Source organism: Emydura macquarii, unplaced genomic scaffold (assembly GCF_026122565.2).
Source record: "Emydura macquarii macquarii isolate MOO-44397 ecotype Brisbane River unplaced genomic scaffold, CSIRO-AGI_Emac_v2 contig_469, whole genome shotgun sequence".
Classification (NCBI taxonomy): Eukaryota; Metazoa; Chordata; order Testudines; family Chelidae; genus Emydura; species Emydura macquarii.
In genome coordinates, this window is record NW_027130606.1 from 81,800 (window position 1) to 108,764 (window position 26,965).

At 52.2% G+C, this 26,965-nt stretch overlaps 2 non-coding genes across 2 annotated transcripts; both read right to left on the reverse strand.

Moving 5' to 3' along the window:
* Positions 1 to 22,871: 22,871 nt before the first annotated feature.
* Positions 22,872 to 22,976, reverse strand: TRNAR-UCU (transfer RNA arginine (anticodon UCU)). Its single transcript has 2 exons — positions 22,940 to 22,976; positions 22,872 to 22,907 (listed from the first exon to the last, which is right to left on the reverse strand). It is a non-coding gene; the product is annotated as a tRNA-Arg (tRNA).
* A 91-nt stretch (positions 22,977 to 23,067) lies between these two features.
* Positions 23,068 to 23,139, reverse strand: TRNAG-UCC (transfer RNA glycine (anticodon UCC)). The gene has a single exon. It is a non-coding gene; the product is annotated as a tRNA-Gly (tRNA).
* Between the last annotated feature and the right edge of the window lie 3,826 nt (positions 23,140 to 26,965).

The window sequence follows — 26,965 nt, forward strand, 5'->3', positions numbered from 1 at the left end:
TAATATTCTCAACCTAAAGTACCTAGTTAAGCACCTGGAACCAGAGTTTGTTAATGTGGTAAACCAGTTTTTTGACAGCCACAATCTCTTCTGCAGGCCCTGAAAGAATATTTTCTTCCTTCAGACAATTTATTCGAAGTTGTGAAATCAACTGGGAGTTGAAAAAGCAGGAAAACTTAAAAATGAGCAGGGATGGGAGGGGATGAAATCTACGAATTTTAAAAATAACTGAAGAGACTTTGATGCATTTGAAAGCTTTCCAACCCAGGCTAACCTGATAATCCATTTAATTCACTGACTTCAGTTAGTCCCTCAGTTTAATATGCCATTTAATTGTAGACATGGAACATATTTTGATAGGAGAAGTTTACGTATCCAAGACGTTTAGAGTTGTTGGGTTAAATACATTTCATCTGCTGTTGTGTTTAATTAAATTCCAGTTACCAGCCTAATGTAGTGTGACATCGATCATGAGCAAAAAAGTTAATTATCTAGAAAATAAGCAACATCACTCCCCATTTTCTAATGTGCTAAAAATGAAGAACTAATAAGAATCTCAAAATATTAAGCCATGTAATTATGTACATTAATGGCTACAGTGCACATTCTTGGTACATCTTTTTGCTACCCAGATCTAATGTAAAGACTCTGAGTAGTTATGCATCCAGATGTTGTGATGGTTCTATCAACCAGTGAGAATGCACCTTCCTTTAGAAAATAACTGAAGAACCAATGTAAAAGTTGATCAAAATCAATAATTTAAACAGAGGCTTTCCACTTGGTGATTAAAGGCACTTCAATTTAAATCTACCCACCCTGTGCACTGAGAACTGATTTTGTGGGGATGGCTGGGGATGACCACAGCAGGAGATTTGTTAGAGGTCAGGATCTGATTTCCTCCCCACCCCCTCCTTGTATATACTCATGTAACCAAACAGACAGTAACAATCAGAATTATGTGGGCATCAGTCTCTGTTGGTGCCCCCCCCCCCCACACACATTCTGTGGCCTTGTCTCTCATTTGTTCCTCTTTTCTTGCTAACTGCATTGATTCGTCTCTGGGACGAGCTCACAGCAATACAGAGCCTCTGTTACACGGGCAGCAGGGGCTTGCCTGAAGAAGAGATGAAGCTCTGCAAGGCATCTGCAATCCTAGGTCCTCACACTGGGCCTACAACCCCTGAGCACAGCCCCCCTTCCCTTCCCCATACTGAAGGCATGATCCTCCCTGTTAGCTCCTCCCCAGACAGGCTTTTCTTCATGGCCCATAGGGTAAAACCTCAGAGTTATGAATACCGGAGTTACAGACTCACCGGTCACCCCACACCTCATCTGGAACCGGAAGCAGGCAATCAGGCAGCAGCTGAAAAAAAGAAAAAAAGCAAACCCCGCACAGCGCTGTGTTAATGTAAACTACTAAAATATAACAGGAAAGTTGAATAAAAAGACATGACTAGGTCAGGAAACTGTTTCCGCGCTTGTTTCATATCAATTAAAATGGTGAAAAGCAGCAGGTTTCTTCTGCACAGTAAAGTGTCTAAGCTACGTTATGTCAGTGTTCAGTGGTAACCTTTTGGAAGAACCATCACGTTTGTTCAGTTACAGACATTTCCCAGTTACGAGCAGCCTCCATTCCCCGGTGTTGGTAACTCTGCGGTTCTGCTGTACCAGGGTAATGCAGGGAGTGACATCCGGGGCCCTCTGTATTGCCCGCCCCACCCCCCGTCATCATTCTGCTGCAATTCTGAGAGTCTCCAGTAGGAGGCAGCATTACACAGCACAACCCGCTCCTGACTCAAGAGCAGAATTAGGTCAGTAACTCCAGGAAGCTGTTCCAAGGCCTGTGCAAACACTAACGGGTTTATCAGTTCTTTGCACTTGTGCAGAACCTGTCACCCATAGATCTCAAGCTGCTTTCCAGAGCAGGGTGAGCATGTAACATCCATCTCAGAGAGGATGAAATTAAGGCAGAGGCAATAACCAACTAACACCCTGCCATGTTCACATCATCAGTCAGGGGCAGCCCTAGGACTAGAACCCAGGATCCTGACTCAGTCCTGTGCTTTAACCATTACACAGCTGTCTGCCAGAGCTGGGTTTAAAGTGTGTGCTCTGACCACTACACCTCACTCCCCCTGCCCTGGGAAAAGAACTCAGGAGTCCTGAGGAACAACCTTCTTCTAGTCCCAAAGTGAATTAGGAACACTCCCACCACTGCACACAAAGCAGCGACTCCTGTCCTAGAAGTCATAGTGTGTGTTTGCTCTCCAGATCCTGGAGAACCCTTTATCCCTGCACCTAGGGCAGAGGGAATGAAACACACTGCTCCTGCCTGCTTGTCTGCCCCACAGCATCCCAAGGGACATCACATTTCAAAGTGATTCCCTGCTCCAGAAAGGGAAATGCCATAAAAAAGGGGGTTGGGTAGGGATGTTTTTGCCACTAATAAGAAACATGATGGAGAAGGAGATGCAGGTCTGGGGGAGCCTCCTCTCCACCTCCAAACATTTTTCAGTATGTGGGGGGGTGAGCGGGGGCGCACAGCTGTTGCCGTGAGATTTGGACACATTGTCCATTCAAACAAAAGGAGGATGAGTGCACAACAGGGCCCTGACCTCAGATGGTCAGCTAGGCACTAGCACAATGCAGACAGTTAGGTTTCTAAATCCCCTAGACACTGCAGTGAAAGTCTCAAACCCTGTTGACAACTCTCACATTATTTTAGGATAATTTCGTGTTTTCCAAAGCCCGGCTCCTGAGTTCCTGTAATTAGAGGAGAATCTCCACTTTCCTTTAAAAAGTGAAGCTAAGTTTCCAGCTTTTGTGGATGCAGCGAGAAGTTGGACAATGTGACCCGGTTCCACCCCACGGCTCAGAAACCAGAAGAAAAAAATAAACCAAGGTTTTTAAATCTCCATTTTCTGTGTCCTGGCCCACTTCTGACGCTGCAGCTGCCAGCACTGCCCGGGAGCGGCCCAGTGACAGCCTGTCCGCTGTGGTCGGTGCAGGGGAACCTGCCGTAACACATCGCCGGGGTGACAAACGCGCACAGGTGTCACGCACTCAGTTCTGAGTTCAGGTCCCTGCCCCTCCTGCGTGCGCCGCCGCAGGGAATTACGGTTTCCGAGCCTGGGGCGGGGCCGCGCTGATCTCGGCTCGTGCCAGCGTCTCACACTCGGGTCTGTTCGCAGCGAGACGCCGCTGCCGGGCAACGCACGTGACAGCAGGAGAGGGGAACCCGAGTGTGGGTTGGAAGGAGACGGGGGGGGGGTGGGCCGCGAAAGAGGGAGACCAAGCGCCGCCCACATCGCCCTGCGCTGCTATAACCCAGACGGTCTGACCTGTCCGAGCGGTGCCGGGCGAGCCACACCTGCTGCGCCGGGCCGTGCGCTAACCCCTGTGCAGCGCCGTGCACACACGGCAGCTGGAGCCGCAGACAGACGCCGGCTGGGGCCGGGCAAAGCGCCCCGAGACTCGATGGCGGCTACCCCGGCCCGACACACGCAGCCCGCGGGCCTGGCCCCCGCCTGCTCCGCTCTCAGCAGCTCGGCCCGGGTGGGAGCAAAACCCCCAGAAACTGCCCGGGCCCGTCCAGCCCTTCCCCGGCCCGGCCCGGCCCGTCCTGCCCGGGTGTGCCTGGCGCGAGGGGTGTCCGAGCCCCCCGCGGTCTGCGGGGCTAGATCTGCACCGGGTCCGTGAGGCTGAGGACCCCCCAGCCCGTCCCGCCCGCCTGGTTCCCCCCGGCCCGGGTGTCTGCGGGGCTGGGTCCCGGCTGGTGCCGCTGACAGACGCTCACTCACCGCTCGGCGGCTGGACACGAGCCGCTCCGCTCCTCTGCCGCCCGGGGCTAGGGAAGGCGGCAGGCTCGGCCCGGCTCCTGCTGGGCTAAAGTCTCGCTTTGCCCGACCCCGCCATTCACAACCGCGCGGCGCGGAGCCAAAACACTCTAGGAGCGACGCGCCCGGCCCGGCGCTAGCGGCGCACTGCAGCGGGCAGCCACGGGGGCGGGGCCTTTATCCGCCTAGTTGCGTCATTGATGCGGTTTTGTTCAGAGCTGGCGACACACCATCCAACCGGCCAGCAGGAACAGCGTCTTACCACGGCGAGCCAAGGCTTTGCTGGCAGACAGGACGGGCGCTGCGGCAGTACTGCGCGGGTCACAGGTTTCCTCATCGGGCATCTTAAGTGCCAGAAACAGAGACCGGGCACCAAAACTGTCGGACCACAGTTTGCGGCACAGCACCGGCCCCTGGCAGAGGCAAAGCCCCAGCGCAGGACGGGCCGGGGGGCAGCAGTGACAGGTGTTGGGCCGGGCTCGGTTCCTCTCTCTGTTTGGGTCCCGTTGCCCAGCAGCAAAACCGTGCAGCGGCAGAGGTCCTAGCTCCGGCTCACTCCCGGCTTCGGCATCTTACCCGCAGATCTGGAAGCGAACTGGCAGTGGGGGAGGGAAGGTTGGTTTGTCGCTTCTAGTTCCCGGCCCAGCAGCCCAATCCCGGCCAGCGGCGGCGCCATCATGATTAAACCCCTTCAACGCCACCGGGACCCTCCGCCCCCGACGGGCTCCAGAGACCTGCCCCGCTACGGAAACCGCCCGCCCGGGACACGCACCCCCGGGGCGGGGGAGACCCCTAGAAACAAGCGTGAGGAGGGGGAGCGTGAGGGGCGCCTACGACACCCCCCGGGCCCGGCCCCGCCGCACGCTCGACCCGGCCTGAGCTGTCTCTCCGGCCCCGCCCGCCCTACCCGCTAGCCCGGCTACAGGCTGCCCACCGATCCGCCTTCATCATAACTTAGCAGCCGACGGGGCGGTGTTTGGGGGATGCAGCCAGCGCCGAGCACCGCCCAACCCGCCCCGCCTTCAGCCGGCAGCGCCTGAGCTGAGCCCCGCCCCCCGCTCGGGGTTGGGGGGTGAAAAGCTCGGGGAGCACCGAGCCCGCAGGGGACAGACCGGCCCGAACCTAGCTCCCCGCTCCCGCCAGCCCGAGCGGGGATCGGCCGGGCCGGAGGCTCGCCGCGCAGCAGCCGGTCCCGGCCCCTCCTGTCCGCTCAGCTCCCGGTGCGCTGCTGCGACACACCCCCGGAGCGTCCTGGTCCATGGCCCCTCCCCGCCTCCCTGTTTTTTTTGCTATAGAGAAGGGAAGCTGCAGCGGGGGAGGTCGAGGTCGGACATTAGGATAAACGTTTCCCCAGCGGGCGGTGACGCACTGGGATGGGTTCCCTGGGCAGGTGATGGAGTCTCCATCCTCAGAGGTTTTTAAGGCCCGGCTTGACACTGCCTGGCTGGGATGGGTGAGTCTGGGATGGTCCTGGTGTGAGCAGCGGGTGGGACTAGATCAGCGGTTCTCAGAGTTTTTAAATGGAGCCGCCCGCGGACTTTTGTGTAACAATTACACCCTCCCCCTCCCTTTCAGAAAAAAACCAGGGCCTACATATATATCAATCAACAACGGCAGCTGCACAACCCAGATACGTGTGGGGGGTGCTGGGCTCCCCAGGGTGCAGGGCTGCGCCTGCTGCTTGTCCGCCATGGAGCTCCCCCAGGGGGGAGCCGGCTGTGTTGAGGAATGGGGGGGAAGGGGCTATTCGGCCAGTTCAGCAAGACACACACGGGAGTGAGGAAAAGCCTTCGCCCTGGCTTCCCGTTCCCCGTCTTCGCCCCAGGTGTGCAGGGCCCGTCACCCCCCCCAGCCCGCAGGAGGGGGCAATAAAATAAAGCCCCTCTACAGCCTGCCCCCCCCCCCCCAGCCCATCTGCCCCCAGCCATGCACCTGGCCTTGCCCCAGGACCGGGGACACTCCCTGTGCCTGCCCGACCCTCCAAACCCTTCACCCAGGCACAGCTCAGCTGCTGCCTCCCGGCTCACGCTGCTGCCTGCTCAGCTGAACCCCTGAGCCGCCAGGGCTCTCCCCTGGATCCCTGCACATGTGTGAATCCCAGCCCCCACAGCATCCCTCACTGTAACACCCTGCCCAACATGCATAGCCCCCCCTGCAGCAAACACGATACATCTGTCTAACACAGTACACAGCACCGTTATAGATCTTAGTCACTAGTGCACTCAGCATAAATACAATTACTAGATGTATTATTGTTTTCCACAAAAAAATGTGCACCCTCCCCCCCCCCCCCCATGACCCGTCTCGTGCTTTCCTATCTCCCCCGTTTGCAAACCGCTGGTCTAGATGACCTCCTGAGGTCCCTTCTAATCCTAATCTTCTATGCTTCTATGATCAAGTTCGCGATCTCGGTGTAAACACACGTTTGCAGTGCAGACAATGCCTGGGAGACTCCTACCTCCAGCCCGTCACTTCTGGTTGAGCTGGAATTATTTGCAGCACTGAAGAGCCGCTGACTGACCGAGATTAAACACACACAACAGTTCTCCATTTGATCTTTGTGTCTAGTCAGTTTCACTGTGGTCACTTTCACTGCTTCCCCCAAAACAGCATTCACCCCACCTTTGGGAGCTGTGCACTGCTTCAGGAAAATAAAATCAGCCATGTCTTCCCCCTCCCGCATCTCTATTCTTAGAGACCTGATCATCTTTATTTATACCTCTGTACCGCTCTAACTAGTGCTTCATACACATCCCCAAGGGCAGGGGGGCATTTGAGTGCACCCCATCCTCAAAGACAGTGACCCTGAACAGAACCACCGCGGCTCCTTTAGGTGCTTTTATTATGTCGGTGGGAGCCCCTCCGACCCCAGGCTGCCCGGCAGCAGGTAAGTCCCGGAGGAGCCCGGCTGGGCTAGGGCTGGAGGGGGCGGGAGGTGGTTTGGGGGCCCTGGCTGGAGAATTGGGCACCCTGAGCCCCAGCAGCACCCCTACCCTAAGCCCCCGAAGGGACGTGCGGGGGCAGCCCCAGAGCAGAGCCGCGACAGAAGCCGGGCAGGGAGCAGCCCCGAAGCTGGGCAGGCAGCTGGTGAGCGCCGCCGGGCCACTGGTGGGGTTGGGGGGAGGGCGCCGGGCCGGGCCCGGCCCAGCCTGCAGCCAATGGCAGCCGGTCCCGATCCTGCCGCCAGGCCCCTGCACCGCCCTGCAGTCCCGGTCCTGGCCTGCCGCCCATCGGCCCCCAGTTCTGGCAGCGGGGCCGGGCTTCCCCCATGTGGCTTCCCCAGGCAGCAGCGGCGGCGCTTTTGCTCTCGGCTTCTGTCCGGGGCAGGTCCTGTCCCCGCCCAGACAGGCTTCTCCCCAGGCGGCGGCGGTGGTGGTGGTGGTGGTGTGAACTTTGCCGCCGCCCATCACCCTCTTCCCTGGCTCTGCCCCGGGACTTACCTGCTGCCCGGGGTGCTGGTGGGGCGGGGCTGCAGCGTCGGACAGACACCGTGCCCCAGAGCCACTGTAAATGTGTTAAAGCAACCCGCGCCCGCCGCATTTATAGTCGCCGCCGCCGCCTCAGTTCGCTTCATGCCCTGGGGGGGAGGCTGCTCGCTGATTGGCCCGGCCGGCGTCGGACCGATGACGCTAGAACGTAGGTTCTGCAAGGCACCAAAAAATGCTTTTCTGGGGGGAGGGAGGAAGCGCAGCAGCTGTGAGTGAGTCACGTGCCCCATGACAGGTCCTCCCCTCCCCCCCGGCACAGCAGCACCCACCCCTCCGAAACTCGCTCAGCGGCCCCAGTAAGAAACACGTGGCCATGTGGCCCCTGCCGCTCAAAGGCTGGACCCCTGATGTCAGGTTCTGAGCGATCAGCCGGCCCGAAGAGCCGGTGGAGTCCAGGTGCCGGATCCCGGCTTTGAAACGTTCTTGCCCGGCCATGTCAAGCTACAGACTCCTGCTGCCCTGGCAGGACCCCACGTGTCTGGTGAACAGGGGCAGGGCCGAAGGCTGGTGGATCCCAGGCGCCGGGCACAGACTGCAGCGATAAACTAACCTCTGCCTGTAGGCGAAGCCTTGAGCTAGGGGCCAAAAGCTGGTCTGCTCCATGTGCCAGACGCGTGAATGTTTGCAGTGCTGCTCTGGCAGGGGCTGGGTTCTGCAGGGGGACCAGGATCGGCTCTGCCAGCTCTCTGCATGTGCAGGAGAATTCGGCAGCCAAAAACTAGCTGGTGTCGGGTCACTTACGTGCTTGGAGCCTAACCAGGAATCAGAACCAACCCTCCTCCCCCAGCCATTGTAGACCATGAAATTTCAGCTAGGCTGGGCCTACTTATAAAATTAAGCTACCAAATTAATAAGTGCATATTGCAGAGTGTGTGAAATGTGGCTGGAGTCCCTTTTGAAAAGGGGTGATTGTTTCTCATTGCAACACACCCATGCTGTCTTTCCATTCTCAAGGTATGTCAGGTATTTCATTAAGATAACTGTTTATTAATTGCCTCTCTGTCTGGACCATCTTCCCTAATGAACGTATCCTCTGGGAATAACTCATCTATGCAGTAAACAGAAATGTGTTAAATGCACGGTGTGCTAGACCTCCATGGCTCCAGACCTCTCAAAATACCTTATGATCAAAGCTAATGGCTGGATGCCACCCCAGGTATTGCTCAATTTAATCACAGCAACCCCAATATCCCTTTGTGTGAAGGGTGGAACACTGAAACTACACAACACATCTAGGTGGCTAGTGCCCTTTTCACTAAGACAAGCACATGGGTCTCTCCCTCTTGTATTGTTCTCTGAAATGCCTGTCTTTACTCATGTAAATTACCAAAATGCTTTGAAAAACATTGGATTTAAGAATATAAAAGAGAAGCAATGGAAATAAGCAAGCAGGCAAGCTTCAAGAGAAAGAATCACGCTTGACAAGAAACTGACAAGATCTGCCATCTTGCCCAGCTATCTTCTGAGTCCAGGGATCCAGGCTCTCGGGGGAAGCTGCTAAGAAACCATCACTGCCTCTTGCCTGCACTGGTGAGGATAATTGCTTTTGCAGCTAAAATATACTGGACTGTTGGTTTGGGGGCTCATTGTATATGTTTATAAGTATAGTAATTAAGGCCTTTCTGTCATTATCGAACGAGTGTCATGTCAATTCCTGAGCACACTAACAGCAGATCCCAGTCTGTGAGTTAACACCATGGTCTGTCCTGAGTGGTGCACCTTGGCTTTCAGCTCCATGCAGAAGCTGGGGAGGAATCAGCGTGGCTGGCTTGTGGTCCGGGGACCGTCCTCTTGATGCCTCCAACGTGGAGGATGAGGACCACCACCTCCGTCACCACAAGCGGTGCCGACAGACGGAGGCGCGCTCTGAAGAGTTCTCGGTACCGAAGCGCCGTCTCGGTACCGAGGACTTGCGGTGCTGCTTGCCCCTTGGTGATCAGGACCAGCGCCACTCCGAACTCTGCAGTGCCGAGCCTGACTCCGGCGATCAGTTTCAACTGGCAGAACTCTGATCTTTCAAGATATAGAAAAATACAACGGGTAGTGAGGGTCATTCCTTATAAGTAGACTAGAGCTTTGATATGCAAGTGTATGGTCGGTAGTTATTTGGTGTTATTTACATATCTCTTGTTTGAGGTTAGCAGTGTAGATAAACTGCTTTCCTGGCTATCAGAGCTCTGTTGATTACAAAGGAACATATGAACACTTAGATGGAACTTTGAATGTAACGATGCTATTGTTTGAATTTCTCTTTGAAGTGTAAGTAGTGAATACCTGTGCGTGGTTGTAAATGGCCAGTTACCTTGTGCTAATGTAACTAGTTACCGCTGTGCTCAGGACATGGGAGATAGAACTTCAGAGTCCCAAGTAATCATCTATTAATTGTTCAAGGAGATACCTGCTGTCAAGAAAATATCAGTCAGCTGCATGGATCTATAAAAGACTCTAGTGGACTGATCCTTTCATCTCAGATCTGTGCAAGCTTGTCAGGGAAAGTTTGGAAACTGCACATGGACTACTTAGTCTTCATTCCTCTGGATCAATTCATCTACAACTGAAGCTGTGAATCAAAGGACTGAGATCCAGTCACGTACGGGATGTGCACCACAGGGACTGTACAAGCCTGCAAACTCCACAATACTACTAGGAACCGGATACATATGGCCTTTCCAATCATTCGTATGTATCTGATTGCTTTAATCCTTTAACATTTCTCTTCTGTTTGTGTCTTTCCTTTTATAATAAACCTTTAGTTTTAGTTACTACAGGATTGGCTGGCAGCGTGGCATTTTGGGTAAGATCCAAACTTATATTGATCTGGTGCTGTGGCTGACCCTTTGGGGTCAGGAGAAATCTTTGGGGAAAGAGCATAGAGTTTAAATAACTGGTCTCTTTACTGGACCTAGTGGCTGATTGAGAGCCAGAGACTGAAATGCAGTAAAGGGGGCTGTGTGTATTTGTATTTTAGCTTCTTGATAACCCGTGTGGGGAATTAGCAGCACTGTTTGTGGCTGGTTGGGAAGTCTGATCAGTGTCACCCACCAGTGCTGGGAGAATCTGCTCTCCTTTTGCAGCCTGCCCTGAGCTTGGCATTTTCAGGTGGTCGAGCCTAGGGACGGATGGGTCACGTGTGATACTGTATTTTTGTTAACAACTTTCTAGAAAGGCTTTTAGAGGAAGGAGAGGACACACAGGTAGTGGTTTCCTCAACGAGTTAGATTAGCCAGCTCTCCTCACTCCTAAATTGAAGAAGCTGCTAACCCATTCCCAAATTCTATCTTCACACATCTGAACAAGACAAAGGCTGGTGCTTTGTAATAAATACTGTTACCCCTTTTGACCTTAACATTTTGGCTGTCCCACTGAGGACACAGTGGTGCGAGGCCGGTATCGCTTTGATACAGGTGTGTTTATTCACAAACACCGTCCAAGAGCCCTGTTTCCCTTGACACAAGATAGGAGGAAACAGCTGCTTTTGGTCACGGCACCAGAGCCTGCACCTCTGACCCCAAAACCTCTCTCCCAGCTCCGATGCTGTGCTTTCAGCTGCTCCCTTCAGCTGCCTGTGTGGCTCTGGGGGCCTTTGTGTTCTGCACCCATGAAAATTGCCAATACTTGGCAAAGCCCCACCCACCCATTCAGCCTAACAGTCCCAGGCAGGTTCATGTACCCTGGGGTGTCTGTAGTCTGGGCTTGCAATTAATTTAACCTGCGAGTTATGTTAATTGAGAGGTGCGGTCACACCCATCAGTCTCAATGAGGTTTGTGCAATCACCCACACCTCTCAGCAGAATGATACTATTCAGGCATCAGGCATCTTAAAACAGGACATCACGATTGACGTTACCTTGCAATACGAGTCCGGATCCAATGATAGTGCTGGACACTTCACTTCCTGCATTACTGTCAGGAAACAGCCATTATAAATACTGTGCAAAAAGGGCTGTCAAAAATACAGAATTAGTGGGAAATAGCATCGGTAAGTAAATCACAGTTTAAAGATTTAAAAACCAGCTGAAGTCCGTGGGTGAGAATTAAGCCTATTGTGACCAAGTGTGCATGTCTTTGTGCAATGCTCAGTGACGGCTTATGATGGGTATAAACAGGATGGGACATGTGGAGTCTGCAAGCACAGATGTCGGGGCCTAGAATACCAGTGCATAATTTTCAGGAAAGCTTGGTGCTCACAGTCAACATAGTGCACGCACCTCCTCATCTACATCAGATTTCAATAGGTCGGGGCTAATGCACTGACTTTAAACTAGTCCCTTTGTTACCCCAAAATCAGACCTAAGGCACCCCCACACTGGCTTGGCTACACCAGTAACTCATTTTATCTGTGTTGATAGGTAACAAGAGGTGGACCACCCCAAAGAAAATGCCAGGGTTTTACTAAGGGTTTCCTGAGCTCAGCCCATTGGAAAATGCCCGAGCCCAGATTAACACTGTTGACCCTTGGGAGGATACGGATACAGCCCTCGGCTTGAAGGATTGACTCAGGCAATAATCTTTGCAGACAAAATAGCCTTTATTAGAAGCAATATTTAACACAATGAATATAAAAACAACATAAATTACGCCAACAGCAAGCCCTTAAATATTAGAGTTTATACACAAAAGGACAGATGCATGCAAACACCTAGTGTTATTACCCCAGGCACACACATTCATACGTCCCAGTTGTTCAGAGTTGCCATGCTTGCTTCTCTTATAGTCTATACAGCTGCTCTTTCAAAGGATTCTTCTGTTTCTTCAGAGCAGCTACTTAGCTGCTGCTGGAAATGGTGGTCATTGCTTGGTCCATTGGAACAACCGAGCCCTCTTCTTCCCCTCTCCAGTGAGCTCAACTCTCGTTTGTCAGCATCTGATACTCTCCCAACCTCCACTCACCCCAGCACCTTCCACTCACACTGGGCAGCCTGTGTCAGCAGTGCTCTGCCTTATATACAGATTGTGACCTTTTCCGATTGGTTGCGCTTTCAATCCCATCCATTCCCATAGCCATGCTACCAATTTAAGCTCTTCGGATTGGTTGCTTTTATGGACCAATCACAACCACTAAACGGAAGTCGGACCTGTTTGAGAACCTGCACTTATACCTGACAGACCCTCCCTTCTGGAGTGACCTTTATTTCACCCCACCTGCCTGCTGGCTATTGGTCAAATTCTTCTCAGGCCACCATTTTGATTCTCTCAGGTCTAATTCCCTGCTGCCGCCATCTTGGATTTCTAGCCATAACCACTCAACCCCTGATTATGAACAATTAAAGCCCTTTGCAAAGTGCAGTATATTACATATTCATGTGCCCCTTAACACTGATTCGATGTCCCTGCTCCAGTCTGGCTAATTAGATTCTCCATCTTTTCCCCTGCTCCATATACATTCGAGCCCTTCAGTCCTGCATAAATAAAAATAATGTTCTCAAGACAAAACCATTCTCTGGCCCACTCAGTGCACTTTGGGTTGATCACAGCTTGTTAGCACCAGGAGACAAGAACTGTTTTCTACAGCAGCTAAGAACGTGCAGAGGTAGGGAAATGAATGGTTGCATGGTTATCCACAGCCACCTCTCAGCTTCTCATTCTTCCCAAGACCAAAATCGGAAGTCCAAGGTTTCACGGTCATAACGGACCACTATGGCTATCTACCCAGACCTTCTGCATAACACAGGCCAGAGAAGCTCACCTCTAGTTCAGCGAGATAATTGGGAAAAATACAATGCACCTTCCCCCTCACCCCGCCTCAGTTGTGTAGGATGTAGTAGGATGCCTGGTATTTGTGCTCAAAAATGACTTGAGACCTCGGTCCCCAAACTTCCTCTGAGCTGGCTCAGCAAGGCGGGAACTGGAGCCAGGGCCCTGCTATCGTGCTGTCTGCAGTGTCCTGAGAGCGAGGGCCAGCCCAGGGCAGAGTGCTGGGAACCAAAGCACAAACCCCAAAGTGTTTGAGATCTAGACTGAGATTTCACCATCAGTGATCAAGTGCGAACTCCTCAGGTCCTGTCACAGCCTAACCCGAGACATACAGTCCCTGTGGTGCTCAGATCTGTCTCACCACCCGGGTGAGCCGCTTTTGTGATAGAAGACCCCTTACACGTAGAATCACAGCAACAATCAGGTTACCTCCAGTCCCAGAGGTCCAACCACTTACCCCAGGTCAACTGCACCTTAGATCTCACACCAAAGACAGACAGCGCTTGTAGCCAAGGATTTGTTATTGACAAAGTGATTGTTGTTCAAGCAGGTAAACAGATCTACACACACAAGTTACAATCTTCAGTTTCTAAGGTAATGGAAGTTTCTATAACAAGCTTCATGTGTGCTTTAGGGCTAAGCCAAGCTAAGCAGCTGGGATCTTGCTTACAGTTAGAAACAACTTGCTTCTCCCCCCCAACCTCCCTGGCACGTCCAAGCAGCGCAGAGATAGATACGGTTCCTTCTTAGAATCATAGAATATTAGAGTTGGAAGGGACCTCAGGAGGTATCTAGTCCAACCCCCTGCTCAAAGCAGGACTAACCTCAGCTATATCATCCCAGCCAGGGCTTTGTCAAGCCTCAGCTTAAAAACCTCTAAGGATGGAGATTCCACCACCTCTCTAGGTAACCCATTCCAGTGCTTCACCACCCTCCTAGTGAAAAACTTTTTCCTAATGTTCAACCTGGACCTCCCCCCTGCAACTTGAGACCGTTGCTCCTTGTTCTGTCATCTGCCACCACCAAGAACAGCCTAGCCCCATCCTCCCTGGAACCCCCTTTCAAGTAGTTAAAGGCCACTATCAAATCCCCCCTCATTCTTCTCTTTTGCAGACTAAACAAGCCCAGTTCCCTCAGCCTCTCCTCATAAGTCTTGTGCTCCAGCCCCCTAATCATTTTTGTTGCCCTCCACTGTACTCTCTCCAACTTGTCCACATCCTTTTTGTAGTGGGGGGCCCAAAACTGGACACAATATTCTAAATGCGGCCTCACCAATGCCGAATAGAGGGGAATAATCACTTCCCGCGTCCTGCTGGCAATGCCTCTCCTAATGCAGCCCAATATGCTATTAGCCTTCTTGACAACCAGGGCACACTGCTGACTCATATCCAGCTTTTTATCCACTTTTACCCCAGGTCCTTTTCTGCAGAACTGCTGCCTAGCTCGTCGGTCCCCAGTCTATAGCTGTGCATGGGATTCTTCCTTCCTAAGTGGAGGACTCTGCACTTTTCTTTGTTGAACCTCATTAGATTTCTTTTGGCCCAATCCTCTTGTAAGCATCTTTTTTGCGTTTAAGTTCGCCAAGGACATCTTTGTTAAGCCAAGCTGGACACCTACCATTTTTGCTATTCTTTCTGCACATCGGGATGGTTTGCTCCTGTGCCCTCAATAAGGTCTCTTGAAAATACAGCCAGCTCTCTTGGGTTCCTTTCCCCCTCGAATTAGCCTCCCAGGGAATCCTGCCCATCAGTTCCCTAAGTGAGTCAAAGTCCGCTTTTCTGAAGTCCATGGTCCGTATCCTGCTGTTCTCCTTTCTTCCTTTTGTCAGGATCCTGAACTTGACCATCTCATGGTCACTCACTGCTGCCTAGGTTGCCACCCACTTCTACTTCCCCTACCAAATCTTCCCTGTTTGTGAGCAGCAGGTCAAGAGAAGCACGGCCCCTAGTTGGTTGCTCCAGCACTTGCACCAGGAAATTGTCTGCGACACCCTCCAAAAACTTCCTGGATTGTTTGTGCTCTGCTGTATTGCTCTTTCAGCAGATGTCAGGGTGATTGAAGTCTCCCATGAGAATCATGTCCTGTGAACTGGAAACTTTCCCTAGTTGAGTAAAGAAAGCCTCATCTACCTCATCCTCCTGGTCTGGTGGTCTGTAACAGACACCCACCACGACATCATGCTTATTGTTCTTGCTTCTAAGCTTAACCCAGAGACACTCAACTGACTTATCTCCAGTTTCATACTGGAGCTCAGAGCAGTCATAGTGCTCTCTTACATACAGTGCAACTCCTCCCCCCTTTCGCCCCTGCCTGTCCTTCCTGAACAGTTTATACCCATCCATGACAGTGCTCTGTTGGAAAAAGATTCCAAATGAGGTTCGTTTACCCTGCACCAGATTAAAAAAAAAAAAAAAAGAGAGAGATCTAAGCAGGTATTTGAGCAGTCTCCAAGTTTTATTTCTGCAGAGGTCGGACACTTCCCAGCAAGTGGTCAGTGTGAGACCCCGAAGGCATGCTCTCTTGCATATTTATACAAACACAAACAAAGAAATTACATATGCATAAATTCTTAATGCTTATTGGTACACTCAAATTATAATTATTATTGCTATTGGCTTTACACTTTCTACGTCTTCTAACTATAAACATATGCATAACATAAAAGATAAGGGCAAAAGATTTCAACTTATCTATCAAAATTGTCTGGTCTATTTCCCAAGACTGAAGAGAAAGCAAAAACTACTACAGGCTGACTCCTCATTTCTCCTGTTAATCTTTCTCTCTGACCTTGGCAGAGATAAGCACCATAAACAAAGAAAAGAGGAGGGGGTGGGTGATTTCAACAGAAAGCAGAACACTAAAAACAACTAAAATGGAGTAACTGTGGTCAAGCAAACAATTATTTTCCTTCAGCTCCAATCGTGAGAGTTATTCCACCAAGTCTCAGTTATACCAATCATGTCATGGTTTCTTGACTGTGCCAGGACTTCCAGTTCCTCCTGCTTGTTTCCCAGGCTTCTTGCATTTGTGTACAGGCACTTGAGATAAGTAGCCGACTGGCCTACTTTCCCAGTATGAATCGGGAGGCCTCCCCTGCTGCACCCTCCTCCTTCTGCTTCCTCGTGGTGTCCCTCTTCCCCACTTACCTTCAGGCTTAGGTCCCCGTCCCCCATTGAAACTAGTTTAAAGCCCTCCTCCTTCTTGTTGGGGGTTTGTATCCCACCTCCTGCCTTGTGCTCTGAGCTGTTGGAGATCAGCACTTCACACGCGTTAATGCCGCTCTGCTCTGGTGTTACAGTCACAGGCGCCAACACAAACACTCCAACATCACCTTACAACGTGGGATACGGGTGTCAGAAGCAAGATTAATCCTGCTGCAGTTCACACGCATTCAATACAGGCTGGGCACGTTCCTATGAGTCTAATAGCTATTTTGGCACACGAGTGAGCCAGCCTGATCCCAGCTGTGTGTTTCTGTGACCCATGGAGCCACGGGGACAGTGGCATGAGCTGGCACCTGGTCTGCCTGTGTCACACCTACCCACTCCCTGCCCTCTTTTAAGCCACCTGGCTCCAGGCAGGGACTGAGCAGACATCTCTCCCCTTACGCCTACATACCAAGACTTGGGCAGCTCACATTCCAGGGTGCAACCAGACCAGCGAGGGGCCCTCACCCCTGCCCTGCACCCTTGGGTGCCTTACACTGCCTTGCTGAAATAGCTGCCACCTGGGCCCCCCAAACAGACTTCCAGCATGTAAGCCATGCCCTGAGTGGGTGAGACTGCAGCCTGCCAGTCACACTTGGGTTACACTTGCCAGTTACCAGCCTTGGTTAGTGACCCCAACACACTGGATTTCCCCCCCAAAAATGTATGTTCTAGACTGCCCAACCCCCTCCTGGACAGTCCAGAGATAGTACGGCTGTTTTTCCTTTAAAGCAGCAAATACACAGCAACAACGTGCACCACAAATGGAGTTACCCAGACAATTGAATGTAAACCCTCTGGATTGGAATAAATAATAAAACAAGACGAGGCAGAATTTTCAGTGAGTAGGAGCAGAGGCAATAAAGAAAGATCCGGCACTTTCTAGCACTACAACAAACGATGCTGGATTCACCGACAGTTTTCTAAAGTAAAAGCTTTCCTGGGGTGGTGCTAGGACAGTGAAAGCTGAGGCTGGCGTCGTGGCTCTTTCCTCAGGCAGAGTCCCTGGTCCAGCTGAGGCTGGGCTGGAAAGGCTGATTTGAGCAGTTTTACTGGCAGACGAAAGAGGTAGCAGAGGTGGGCGTGCAAAATGTGCAAACGGCTTTTCTAGTTTTCACCCAAACCAACCGTGTTCTGCCCAGGGATGCTCAGCCCATTCCCTGCTCTTCTGGAATGGATCAGACGGGATGTTGAAAAGAGATCACTGGCTGGTGTTTCCAGCACGAGTCCTAGAATACTCTTGTTATGAGCTGCCATCCACAGCCAGCTCCTTTGCTTTTGTGAACACATCGGGTTTGGTGCAGATCCAGTATCTCTCACTGGTGCATGCTGAGCTGCTGACCCAACCCTTATCGTCCAGATACGCGCAGTCACCGCCTCCTCCTATCCAGAACCTGCAAGACAGAAGCCACAGATCAGCTGGCAGGTAGGAGTTAAGCGTTTCCACGTCACTCATGGAGGAGAGCCTGGGGGGGAAGAGACATTCCCGCAGCGCAGGGAGCTGCTGCATTCACAGTCCCTCAGGATTCCCCGTCCTGCAGCAGCAACAGGCTCCAGCCCAGCCCCCGGCAGAAGGGGGCAGTTAGAAAGGGGGCAGTGGGGCAGCAGGGCCAAGAGAGGGTCTAAGATCAACTGGCCTCCATGGAGCCTTTATGCTGGGTGGAGATTTTAACCCCCGTTCCTGCCCCCACACACCCAGCTGGGTTTGGAGGGGCCCCTGCAGGCCCAACCCACCCAAACCGCCCCAGGAGGGAGGTTCCAGGCAAGTGTCAGTGAGGGGAGGAGCAGCAGAAATGCCGCACAGAAGAGCTGGGTGCAGGACACGCTGGACAGTTTTCATCAGCTGTCAGGGCAGACTAGGTGGGGCAGAGCTGAAGTGAAATGCCAGAAGCACAGAGACTGCAGCACAATCTCAGCAGCTGTTGTGTGACCCCGGCCATTCACACAGCGCTTCCCCTGAGAGCTGGAGGCCAGCGAGTCAGACCTGGGAACAGGGCGCGATCCAGGCAATGCAGGGCCATAGGCAAATTCTGCCCCCTGGTCCCATCCTGGCTACACAACAGTCACATGCTGCTGCGCTGGGAGGAGGCCCAGCACCACTCCTTGGGCAGGCTAGGATCTCCCCTCCTCCACATCACCAGCCTCTGGCTCCAGGTGGGCTGGGATTTTTCCCACAGAGGGAGAACACACGCCCCACCCACCTGAGCAGAAGGCTGTAGGCAGGGGAACACAACAGGAGAGCTCTCATCCCAGGAGAGCTTTGATGGGCAAGGATGCAGAACCTGCTGCTGGGGCGGGCTGCAGGGCAGCAGATTTCAGGGTTAACACCCCACTGAGATGCATGGAGCAGTTCCCCCCCTCAGTGCTACTGTCTGAGGCTTTCGGTAGACTCAGGCAGGCATCTCTGGGTTGGTTATTCTCTGGGGGAGGCAGAGGGGGTTGCAGAGCCCAAAAGCCCACAGGGCTATTTTTAGCACCGTAGCACGAGCCCGAGTCTGTAGCCCCAGCTCTGAGGCTTGCTGCCGTGGGTGGTTATTTGCAGTGTAGACGCACGCTGAGTGCTCAGGACGTTAGCGCTACGTCTGCAGTGCGGAGGGAGCCCGGATCCCAGCCCAGGGAGACAGGCTGGTGCTAGCTCGGCTTGAGCGAGTGGCATAAACAGCTGTTGTGGCTGTTGTGGCACAGACAATGGCTGGAGCTAGACACTTGGTCTTTGACCCTAGGGCCCAGGCAGAATTGGCAAAACAGCACACTGCTAGCTGTGCCTGTCTACCGTGCCTGCCAGCCCAGGTACCAGGCACAGTGCAGACAGACCCCCAAGCCGCTTTGCTAACAGACGCCCCGTGACACAATCACAAAGCCAGGCTGCTGCCTACACCAGGGCATTCTGGCTGGAAGACGTGACAGTATTTGACTGGGATCAAACAACAGGTCATGCACTGACCAGCTTCCTCAGCCTCCGCTGGGCCCATTTCCCAGCTTCTCACCAACCACAAAGAGCTTTTTTATAAAATGCCGTTCAGCTGTAACACACCAGAACAGCCACAGTGGGTCAGAGCAAGGGTCCATCCAGCCCAGTGATGTCCTGTCTGCAGACACCGGCCAGTGCTACATGCTACAGAGGGAATGAACAGAAGAGAACAGGGCAATTATCGAGTGATCCATCCCCTGTCGTCCAGTCCCAGCTTCTGGCAGTCAGAAGTTTAGGGACACGCAGAGCATGGGCTTGTGTCTCTGCACACTGGGCTAATAGGAGCTGGCAGACCTGTCCTCCATGAACTGAGCTAATTCTTGTTTGACTCAGTTATACTTTTGGCCGTCACAACATCCCCCGCAGCAAGTCCCACAGGCTGACTGCGCTGTGTGAAGAAATACGTCCTTTTGTTTGTTTTAACCTGCTGCCTGCTAATGTCACTGGGTGACCCTAGTTCTTGTGTTGTGTGAAGGGGTAAATAGCACTTCCCTCTTCACTTTCTCCAGACCAGTCATGATTTAATAGACCTGGATCACAGCCCCCCTTAGTCATCTCCTGCCCAAGCTGAACATGGCCAGTCTTTTTAATCTCTCTGCATACGGAAGCTGTTCCATCCCCCTAATACTTTTTGTTGCCCTTCTCTGTACCCTCTCCTATTCTAATGCATCTCTTTTGAGGTGGGTGACCAGAACTGCACACAGTATTCAAGGTGTGGCCGTACCGTGGGTTTATAGAGGCACAAGCATATTTCCTGTCACATTCTCTCTCCCTTCCCTAATGGTTGCTAACATTCTGGTAGTGTTTTTGACTGCACATGGAGGATGGTTTCAGAGAACTGGCCACGCTGACTCCAAGATCTGCTCCCAGAGAGGTAACAGCTCATGTAGACCTGGGCTACACGACAGAGTAGCCTCGACCCAGATGGCGACTGTGGGACAATCACAGCAGGGGGTGGTAGGAAGTGGCCCTGGGTGGGCACTCTTCAGCATTCCCAGCTGTCAGATGGCTCTCAGCTGGCCGTTGGTCAGAGTCCGATGGAGTAGGAGGGCCTGGGTTCCCAAACAACAACCCCCATGCAAGTCACAGGCATAAACCCTGACCACTAAGCAATCCTACCTGACCAAACAACCACCGAGAAGGAACATTACAGGGGGATATGAGAGAGGTCTGTAAAATCATGAGAGTGGAGAAAGTGAATAGGGAAGTGTTTTTACTCCTTCACGTAACACAAGAACCAGGGGTCACCCAATGAAATAAATTGGCAGCAGGTTTAAAAACAAATAAAGGGCATATTTCTTCACACAGTGCACAGCCAGCCTGTGGAACTCGTTGTCAGGGGATGTTGTGAATGTCAAAGCTATAACTGGGTTAAAAAAGAGCTAGAGAAGTTCGTGGAGGATAGGTCCATGAATGGCTAGTAGCCAAGGTGGTCAGGGAAGTAATCCCATGCTCTGGGTATCCCCAAACACTCTGACTGCCAGAAGGTGGAAGTGGATGATGGGATGGATCACTCGGTTGCCTGCTCTGTTCATTCCCTCTGATGCACCTGGCTGTGGCTACTGATGGCAGACATGATCCTGGGCTAGATGGACCATTGGTCTGACCCAGTGTAGTTGTTCTTATGCTTCTATGTTCACAATGTCTACATTCCAGTAGGGCACTGAAACTGGTGCCCAACAGGGGGACTCTCCCAACCATGGGCAATGGAACCTTCTTAGGGCCTGGGTTGAGACTATGGAACTCATCAACTAAACTGCTCTTTCCACTCCCCCCTTCAGGAGGCTAGCAAGACCCACAGGAGGGGCTCAAAACGCTGCCTCCAACTCTCTGGCGTGGGCCCGCTCACGCCCTCTCCGGGGACGGTGGCGGCTGCCCACTTTCATGGGGGCGCTACCACGGACAACATGGAACGCAGCTGTCTTAAGGCCAGCCCAGGGGGGACAGAAACGCTCCACGCAACACAAGGGCTAAAGCTGGCTCCACCTGGACCTTCACTCTCAAGAGCCACAGTGAAAGTGGCTCTTGATGCCAAGCACACCCGCTCCCTGCCTGCGCTCTGCTGAAGAGCAGCTTTTCACACCGGCCTCTGCCTTTTCTCCCGAGAGCCAGCAGGCCGGGCAAGGGCCCCGCAGCGCCTGGCCGACGGGCCTTCCCAACGCCCCATCCGTGTGGCAGGCAGGCAGGGGGAGCGTGGCCGCACTCTTCGGGCGCCACAGGCGGGCGCGGCCCCTCTGGCAGGCCTGCCAGCTCAGCCCTTCGCACGCAAGAGCTTGACCGGCTGGCCGCAATTCTTTACGCCTCACTTTTCCTCCTCCAATGCAGCTCAGCGGTCCCCGTGCTCCCCGGCAGCGCAAGCCACGCAAGGAGGCCTAAGAGTCCATCCGCAGCACGAGCCGGAGGGGCTTAAGAGTCTGTGGGGACTGAATTGCATAGTGGCGTCTGCAGCACCACATGCACTGCCCCCCCCCCCCCCCCCCCCCGTGGATAAAGAGGCAGCCTAGGGAGGGTTTACTCAGCAGCACGAGCCGCATGTACCCGTCTCCTTATAAGGAAATGAAGTGACCCCACCTGCTGGTGCGTGGTCAGCAACTGCCCAGGATAATTGTAATCACCTGGTTGGCTGGTTCATACCTGCCCGGGAAATCAGGAGCACCTGGTTGGCTAAACTCTGAGCCATGACCTTAGAAGGTCATGCAGCAAATAGCAACCAATGGGGCTTAGTCTCTGCTGACCAGGGGAAACTATAAAAGTTCAAACCCAGGTGGCAGAAGGCAGAGAGGAATTGAATCTACCTGGCACTCCTGTATCTCTTGGTCGTGTCGGCTCGGCGGGCTGACGCATCTTCACTAGCCCGCTTCACTGTGAACTGATCACTCACAGTGGCTCTCTCCCGTCTGCAGTATCTTAAGCAAACGGCAACTGAATTTGGCCAGCATAGTATACCTGTATATAATGTTTGTGAGTATGGATTAACTGTTTTCTGTTGTGTTTGTCTTGTAACTTCTTTGGGGAACTCCAAAACCGGGCACCCTAGTGTCACATGCTGGCAGCCACGCGTTGATCCAGGAGAGATCACAAAACGCTAAAGTCTTGGGTGGCACAATTTGTCCTTTCGTGCACGGAGTTCTCCTGCCTTTGCTATCACTGTTTGCTGTGCAATTGCTTGCTGTGAAACTGTTTGTTTATTGTAGAAATAGAACTGTTTATTATAAAAGAAAGGGTTTATTAGTTAAGCAAACCCCTAGAATCATCACTGTCTCGCTTAACCCCCCGTATCCCAAACCGAACCTATCAGAGAGTTTTTCTCTCCGTTTCCACAGAGTCGAAGCCTCGATCGAGGGAAGAGGCTTCAACATCACCCTCTTCAGCGCGGAGCCAGGGATGGCCGGATCCCGGCCGCCCAAGGTTGAAGGGCAGCGCCCCAACCGCAGCTCCGCCGCAAAGGACAAGCCCCGGCAAGTTGGCACCGGGCCTCAGCCGCCGCAAGGAGGCTTTGCTTTCTTTTCCTCCTCCCCGCTTTCGCCCTCGTTCTCCCGGGGGGGGAACATCACACCTCCCCACGCCACCGAGACGCAGGCGGAAGCTTCGGCTCTCCTGGCGTTCCCCGCTGCCATTGCCTTGGCCACACTCAAGTGGCTGTCTAGCGTGTAAAAGTCACCCGGGGAAGCTAAAGTGACTCTGGTGGGACTTGAACCCACAACCTTTGAATGTCCAGCCGTTCCCAAGCCAAACGCCGCCTCCTAGAAGTCCAACACGCTTTCCCTTGCGCCACAGAGCCTGGGGTGCCGGGGCCCTCCTCTTCTCTTCTCTCTACTTTGCAACACTCATCTTGCTGGCCTAAAACAAGGTTACACCCTGCACTTAAGCTCTGCGTTGGCTGGGAATTGAACCCAGACCGACTGCTTGGAAGGCAGCCATGCTAACCACTACACCACCAACGCTGCCTGCCTAAAGGCCCTCAGGAACCAACAATGTGCCTTACCTACACCCTTTCTTCAGCCACCGGCAGCCAATGGGACTTGCCGGCTGCAGGCCTCAACTCTGTCGCTCTTTCCACTCCCCCTTTCAGGAGGGGCTCAAAACACTGCCTCCAACTCTCTGGCGTGGGCCCTTGCCGCTCTTTCCACTCCCCCTTTCACGAGGGGCTGAAAACACTGCCTCCAACTCTCTGGCGTGGGCCCGGCTGGCCGACGGGCCTTCCCAACACCCCATCCATGTGGCAGGCCGGACGCTGCTCTCTGTCTGCCAACCGAGAGACTTCCAGGGCCGTGTGCAGGTGATGAACAAACCCTGCCCTGCTCTGAAAACTCTGCCTGTGTCACTGCCAGTTCCTGCCGGGTGCCCTGGTCGCTGGAGCAGGACAAGTCCCTGGGCAGGAGTCTAAGGCCTTGCCTAGGCCAGCACTTCTACCGGCAAAGCTTCTGTCGCTCGGGGGCAGGGGGGTTTCACATCCCTGTGACAAAAGTTTTGTGGCAGAAGTGCCAGTGTTCGGTGTGGGCTAGCACGGCTGGAGCCCAGGGACTCAGGCTCGGAGGCAGTGAGTCCCTGTCACCTACCGAGGTGACCAGATGGCAAGTGTGAAAAATCGGGGTGGGGTTGGGGGCAATAGGCAGCTGTGTAAGAAAAAGCTTCCAATAGCAGGACTGTCCCTGTAAAATCGGGGCATCTGGTCACCCTAGGCCTACCCTGGAGGGAGGAGACCCCTTAGCGGTCTGGCAGCTTGAAGGGCTTCCTCAAGCGACTGGGTAAAAGCTGCACAGTAGCTCTTGTCCAGGGATCCCTGTCACTGCCTCTCACCAGTGTCCATGAGGGGACGGGGGAGCCCCCCACCCACACACGCACCCTTCCTGGAAGTCAGCCCAGGTAGAGAATCCTAACGGGGGCAGCAACCACGCAGCAATGGAGGGAAGGAAACACTAACCCTCCCCCCCACCCGCCCCCATCCACGTGAACATTCAGAGGCTGCACATCCTGGGGTTTCCCATGGGCAGGGTCAGTGCGGCTCCTGGAGGTTAGCCCTAAGCTGCAGAGCCTGATGGTCACTTGATAGGTTTTTTTGGTCTCTCCTCCGAGTATCCGCTGAAAAGAATTCAAAACAGGGACAAGTCTGGCCAAGGGAGGACGAAGAGGGTTACACGGCATTAAACCTTCATCCAAAGATGCCAACATCAGACCTCCCTTGTCAACCTGGTACCCAAGATTAGTGACTATCTCCCGGTGGTGTCCCTTACAGACTGTGCCTTTTCATGTTACCTGGCAGCGAGGGGACAAAGGAAAACATCTCACGTGTATGGAAATTCTGGATGGGCCACCGTGATACTCTAGTGATGGCACCGATAACCACAGAGGATGGTGGATGGAGATGATGTAGTGACAGTGGTCATCTCAGAAAGGCCGGACAACCCGGGGAGCTTGGCAACAGCCATTCTGAGGGAGGCAAAACAGCGAGGAGGAACAACAGGTGACTAAGCGATTTCTGGGAAAGGAAAGAAATCCTCCAATGTGAAGCCTGCCCTGTCTCTCCTCCCCACCTCTCCCCAAAAAAGAAAGATATGGCCACAAAAGGAAGTAGGGTGGATAAAAATTGGGTGGGAAAAGAATAAATGTTTTTAATTAATTGGATTTTTAATAAGCTTTTTAAAAATAAACCCATTTAAAATGAAATCTCAATTTAATGTACAAAATTTAAGGCCTAAAATTATAATCTCAAGCTATTTAAATAAATATGCTGAATCCATGAGCCTTTATCAAAAACTTGTAGAAAAAGGCTGCTTTTCTGTAGAAAGAAGGAATCGGGGGAAACTGCAGAAAGACTACTACTGTATTGCCAATGGTACTGAAATTCAGAAAGAGCGTCAAGATGTTGAAGACAAACACCCAACAACAAAGTTAAATCACAGGCAGTAAAGAGGTGGATGAATCAAGCACTTACTCCACTTCATTTTCTTGCTAATATTCTCAACCTAAAGTACCTAGTTAAGCACCTGGAACCAGAGTTTGTTAATGTGGTAAACCAGCTTTTTGACAGCCACAATCTCTTCTGCAGGCCCAGAAAGAATATTTTCTTCATTCAGACAATTTATTCGAAGTTGAGAAATCAACTGGGAGTTGAAAAAGCAGGAAAGCTTAAAAATGAGCAGGGATGGGAGGGGATGAAATCTACTAGTTTGAAAAATAACAGAAGAGACTTTGATGCATTTGAAAGCTTTCCCACCCAGGCTAACCTGATAATCCATTTAATTCACTGACTAGTTAGTCCCTCTGTTTAATATGTCATTTAATTGCAGATACGAAACATATTTTGATAGGAGAAGTTTACATATCTAAAACACTTAAGGTTGTTGGGTTAAATACGTTTCATGTGCTGTTGTGTGTGTTTAATTAAATTCCAGTGACCAGCCTAATGTAGTGTGATGAATCACGGGCAAAAAGTATCTAGAAAATAAGCAACACCACTCCCCATTTTCTAATGTACTAAAATATACAACTAATAAGAATCTCAAAATATTAGGCCATGTAATTGCTTAAATGAACTGACAGTTACATGCTCTCTCCTCGCACAGCTTTTTGCTACCCAGACCTAGTGTAAAGACTGTGTAGTTATGCATCCAGATGTTGTGATGGTTCTATCAACCAATGAGAATGCACCTTCCTTTAGAAAATAACTGAAGAACCAAAGGAAAAGCTGATCAAAATCAATCATTTAAACAGAGCCTTTCCACTGGGTGATTAAAGGCACCTTGATTTAAATCTACCCATCCTGTGCACTGAGAACTGATTTTGTGAGGATGGCAGGGGGTGGCCACAGCAGATTTGTTAGAGATCACCATCTGATTCTCCCCCTCCCTGCTTTTATATACTCATTAACCAAACAAACAGTAACAATCAGAATTACAATGGCTTCAGTCTGTTGCTGCCTCACCCCTCTCACTGGGCCTACAGCCCCTGAGCACAGTCCACCCACCATATTGGAGGTTAGATCTTCCCCATTAGCTCCTCCCCAGACAGGCTTTTCTTCATGGCCCATATGGTAGAACCTCAGAGTTACAAACATTGGAGTTACAGGCTGACCGGTCACCCCACAGCTCATCTGGAACCGGAGGCAGGCAATCAGGGAGCAGCAGAGACCAAAAAAAGCAAACCCCGCACAGTGCTGTGTTAATGTAAACTACTGAAATATAAAGGGAAAGTTGAATAAAAAGACGTGACTAGGTCAGGAAACTGTTTCCGCTCGTTTCATATCAGTTAAAATGGTTAAAAGCAGCAGGTTTCTCCTGCACAGTAAAGTTTCTAAGCTGTGTGAGTCAATGTGCAGTGGTAACCTTTTCAAAGAACCATCGTGTTTTGTTCAGAGTTACAGACATTTATTTCTGAGTTACGAACAATCCCCATTCCCCAGGTGTTGGTATCTCTGCAGTTCTGCTGTACCAGGGTAATGCAGTGAGTGACATCCGGGGGCCCGCTGTACTGCCCCCGTCCTCATCATTCTGCTGCAATTCTGAGTGTCTCCACTAGGGGCAGCATTACACAGCACAGCCCGCTCCTGACTGAAGAACAGAATTTCTTGCCAGCTCTGACCGCACCTCGACTCCAGTGACACCATCACAGTCCTAGCCACACCAGCCACACCACCAGGAGCTCATTCAGAATTAGGTCAGTAACTCCAGGGAGCTGTTCCAAGGCCTGTGCAAACACTAATGGGTTTATCAGTTCTTTGCACTGGTGCAGAACCTGTCACCCATAGATCTCAAGCTGCTTTCCAGAGCA